We start from the raw sequence: 5,000 nt of genomic DNA, 5'->3' as shown, positions 1-5,000 counted from the left end.
ACCCTTTCGACATCCACCATTGCGCAGATCAGGCACCAACACCCACACATGTCCTATACAACGGTGCACCCAACATCACAATAGTACCTCCTGTCACAGCGCACAAACAATGACATGAGTCAAAGACACAGGTCTGACACAAGCATAGAATTGGAGCGCCGCCTCTAATAAGCCAAAGGTGCATCCTGACGTGACAAATCTGATCATGTCACAAGCATTCACTTACTATAATCACTATCAACGAACCTGCCGCCCCCGCCCCCCCCTACACCTTTCCTTACAACAACGTGTAACCTAACCTAACCTAACCTATGTTGTACCTTAACCTAACCTATGTTGTACCTTAACCTAACCTATGTTGTACCTTAACCTAACCTATGTTGTACCTTAACCTAACCTATGTTGTGCCTTAACCTAACCTATGTTGTGCCTTAACCTAACCTATGTTGTGCCTTAACCTAACCTATGTTGTGCCTTAACCTAACCTATGTTGTGCCTTAACCTAACCTATGTTGTGCCTTAACCTAACCTATGTTGTGCCTTAACCTAACCTATGTTGTGCCTTAACCTAACCTATGTTGTGCCTTAACCTAACCCATGTTGTGCCTTAACCTAACCCATGTTGTGCCTTAACCTAACCCATGTTGTGCCTTAACCTAACCCATGTTGTGCCTTAACCTAACCCATGTTGTGCCTTAACCTAACCCATGTTGTGCCTTAACCTAACCCATGTTGTGCCTTAACCTAACCCATGTTGTGCCTTAACCTAACCCATGTTGTGCCTTAACCTAACCCATGTTGTGCCTTAACCTAACCCATGTTGTGCCTTAACCTAACCCATGTTGTGCCTTAACCTAACCCATGTTGTGCCTTAACCTAACCCATGTTGTGCCTTAACCTAACCCATGTTGTGCCTTAACCTAACCCATGTTGTGCCTTAACCTAACCCATGTTGTGCCTTAACCTAACCCATGTTGTGCCTTAACCTAACCCATGTTGTGCCTTAACCTAACCCATGTTGTGCCTTAACCTAACCCATGTTGTGCCTTAACCTAACCCATGTTGTGCCTTAACCTAACCCATGTTGTGCCTTAACCTAACCCATGTTGTGCCTTAACCTAACCCATGTTGTGCCTTAACCTAACCCATGTTGTGCCTTAACCTAACCCATGTTGTGCCTTAACCTAACCCATGTTGTGCCTTAACCTAACCTATGTTGTGCCTTAACCTAACCCATGTTGTGCCTTAACCTAACCCATGTTGTGCCTTAACCTAACCCATGTTGTGCCTTAACCTAACCCATGTTGTGCCTTAACCTAACCCATGTTGTGCCTTAACCTAACCCATGTTGTGCCTTAACCTAACCCATGTCGTGCCTTAACCTAACCCATGTCGTGCCTTAACCTAACCCATGTCGTGCCTTAACCTAACCCATGTCGTGCCTTAACCTAACCCATGTCGTGCCTTAACCTAACCCATGTCGTGCCTTAACCTAACCCACGTCGTGCCTTAACCTAACCCACGTTGTCGCCTAACGTAACCCACGTTGTCGCCTAAACCTGCTCTGTAATTGTTATACGACTCGTTCAATTAGTGTAGTGTTGCCCACCCGCAACCCTCGCAATATAGTTCGCTACTCGCACTCCCCGCTCCCCTGTGTATCGCTTCATGTTAAACACCTTGCAAGTCTTGCTCACTTTCCACATGCTCCTGCTGTACACTGTAATGTGGATGGCAGCAGGACGTACATGCCGCCCCTCCCCACGTCCCCACCTTGCCCCCTGCCTTCGCAAGCTGGTTGGTGAGAACTTTGCATGTTCAATGCCCTCCGCATGCGACGTACTCAGGCTACGTTGTGGTGCGGCCTGTGTCAACTGTCCGCTAATGTCGTACGCGTAAACCACAATCTGTACTGCACATTCGTCCTTATGTACTGAATGATACATCGTGGCACATGTGTGACCGTACAACGACTGCGCCCAAAAACGGCGGACCATACAGTGCAAATATTGTGCACGCAGCTACGTGTCGTCTCCCTATGAGAGCTGGATTGCAGTGTGGTACGCCATAGAGACGTGTGGGAGGAACGGACGCCGTGGATGGCGATCAGCATGAGCTGTCTGTTGATGTATTCGGACCTAGTCGTCTCTCCTCACACACCGTGATGGCATGGTGCACCGCGTTCCATATCTGCGACATGCTACAGAGGCCGGTTGACAGTCGTTCGAGCAATGGACATCGCATACGTACGGGGGCCACCTTCCACGTATTGTCTAGGCGTGCACATTTTGTTGCGTGTATGTGGGCAGACGTAGTGTGGCGTGACACCTGACACAGGCATGCAATAATCGTGGAAGTTGCAAATGGCGATGGACGCCTGCGTTTTCTGGTGAAGTTACGCAAATGAACAAATGGTAACCTGTTGTGGTGCGGTTGTTCTCGCTAGGGGTGAATCGGTGATGGCGACGATAGGTTGAGGTACTAACCGGTTGTTCCAGCGATACCCACCATGCCGACGAAACTGAACGGCATCTGGGTGTGAAGCGATACGCGGCGGTGGCTGGGTGGGACCGTCCCCGGCCGGTGAGGGGGCGCCTCCCGGCGTGCTGGCCGCGCGGTGCGTGGGCGCACGCGCTACAGCCGGCTGGTGGGGGCGGCCAGTGGCAGGCGCGCCGGCCGACGGACGCGGCAGGCGTCGCAGCTGCGCGCCGGCGCACCCTGCGCGCGGCGCCGTGCGGCCAAAGTAGGTCCTCGCGGGCCCGGTGCGAAGCGCGGTGGACATCTTCAGTGTGCTGGTCCGATTGAGGACTGTGTGCGTTGAGGATGCGCTGCCGCCCGGCGCTCGGCGCCGCGACGCCGTCTGCTGCTCGGTCGCCCCAGCGGTTCTCGCTGGTGGTTTGTATCGCAGCTGTGCGGATGTGTTGGCGCGTGCGCTGTGCTGGGAGAGTTCGCTTCGGCACCCAAGTGGGGCTTTTGTCCTTCTGTGGCGCTGGCGTTGGAGCTGCCGGTCACCGTAGGTGGCGCGTGTTGTCTCCCGCCGGCAATGCCACGACAGCACGCTCCCGGGCCTCTGTCGGCAGCGGCAAGCTCAGTTGGGAGCACGGGTGGTCGCACCGAAAGCGTCTACTCGCCTAACTCCGGGCGATTGCGCCTCTCTCGAACCCGACCAAGTACTTGGGACGGCGCTGCGCGCCGCCGGGACCTGAGAGGGTTTCGAGGTGTATTGTGCAGGGGAGCTCAGCCTCCTCCTGTTTGCAGAATGATTGAGCGGACGCTTGCGTGTTCGCGCGGGCCCCCGGGACACACTCCCGGGCGGCCGGCTGCTCAGCTCTAGTTGACGCAGCTCCCTGGTTGATCCTGCCAGTAGTCATATGCTTGTCTCAAAGATTAAGCCATGCATGTCTCAGTACAAGCCGCATTAAGGTGAAACCGCGAATGGCTCATTAAATCAGTTATGGTTCCTTAGATCGTACCCACGTTACTTGGATAACTGTGGTAATTCTAGAGCTAATACATGCAAACAGAGTCCCGACCAGAGATGGAAGGGACGCTTTTATTAGATCAAAACCAATCGGTCGGCTCGTCCGGTCCGTTTGCCTTGGTGACTCTGAATAACTTTGGGCTGATCGCACGGTCCTCGTACCGGCGACGCATCTTTCAAATGTCTGCCTTATCAACTGTCGATGGTAGGTTCTGCGCCTACCATGGTTGTAACGGGTAACGGGGAATCAGGGTTCGATTCCGGAGAGGGAGCCTGAGAAACGGCTACCACATCCAAGGAAGGCAGCAGGCGCGCAAATTACCCACTCCCGGCACGGGGAGGTAGTGACGAAAAATAACGATACGGGACTCATCCGAGGCCCCGTAATCGGAATGAGTACACTTTAAATCCTTTAACGAGTATCTATTGGAGGGCAAGTCTGGTGCCAGCAGCCGCGGTAATTCCAGCTCCAATAGCGTATATTAAAGTTGTTGCGGTTAAAAAGCTCGTAGTTGGATTTGTGTCCCACGCTGTTGGTTCACCGCCCGTCGGTGTTTAACTGGCATGTATCGTGGGACGTCCTGCCGGTGGGGCGAGCCGAAGGCGTGCGACCGCCCCGTGCGTGCTCGTGCGTCCCGAGGCGGACCCCGTTGAAATCCTACCAGGGTGCTCTTTATTGAGTGTCTCGGTGGGCCGGCACGTTTACTTTGAACAAATTAGAGTGCTTAAAGCAGGCAAGCCCGCCTGAATACTGTGTGCATGGAATAATGGAATAGGACCTCGGTTCTATTTTGTTGGTTTTCGGAACCCGAGGTAATGATTAATAGGGACAGGCGGGGGCATTCGTATTGCGACGTTAGAGGTGAAATTCTTGGATCGTCGCAAGACGAACAGAAGCGAAAGCATTTGCCAAGTATGTTTTCATTAATCAAGAACGAAAGTTAGAGGTTCGAAGGCGATCAGATACCGCCCTAGTTCTAACCATAAACGATGCCAGCCAGCGATCCGCCGCAGTTCCTCCGATGACTCGGCGGGCAGCCTCCGGGAAACCAAAGCTTTTGGGTTCCGGGGGAAGTATGGTTGCAAAGCTGAAACTTAAAGGAATTGACGGAAGGGCACCACCAGGAGTGGAGCCTGCGGCTTAATTTGACTCAACACGGGAAACCTCACCAGGCCCGGACACCGGAAGGATTGACAGATTGATAGCTCTTTCTTGATTCGGTGGGTGGTGGTGCATGGCCGTTCTTAGTTGGTGGAGCGATTTGTCTGGTTAATTCCGATAACGAACGAGACTCTAGCCTGCTAACTAGTCGCGTGACATCCTTCGTGCTGTCAGCGATTACTTTTCTTCTTAGAGGGACAGGCGGCTTCTAGCCGCACGAGATTGAGCAATAACAGGTCTGTGATGCCCTTAGATGTTCTGGGCCGCACGCGCGCTACACTGAAGGAATCAGCGTGTCTTCCTAGGCCGAAAGGTCGGGGTAACCCGCTGAACCTCCTTCGTGCTAGGGATTGGGGC

The 5,000-nt window shown here is 53.2% G+C and overlaps 1 non-coding gene across 1 annotated transcript in view; it reads left to right on the top strand.

Moving 5' to 3' along the window:
• The first annotated feature begins 3,344 nt into the window (after positions 1–3,344).
• The window catches only part of LOC124732243, a 1,909-nt gene continuing 253 nt past the window's right edge, over positions 3,345–5,000 (top strand). Inside the window, exon 1 of the ribosomal RNA XR_007008630.1 lies at positions 3,345–5,000. This exon is cut by the window's right edge and continues 253 nt beyond it. This is a non-coding gene — a ribosomal RNA (small subunit ribosomal RNA).

Source organism: Schistocerca piceifrons, unplaced genomic scaffold (assembly GCF_021461385.2).
Source record: "Schistocerca piceifrons isolate TAMUIC-IGC-003096 unplaced genomic scaffold, iqSchPice1.1 HiC_scaffold_1331, whole genome shotgun sequence".
Lineage (NCBI taxonomy): Eukaryota > Metazoa > Arthropoda > Insecta > Orthoptera > Acrididae > Schistocerca > Schistocerca piceifrons.
This window is presented reverse-complemented; position numbering and strand designations above follow the sequence as displayed.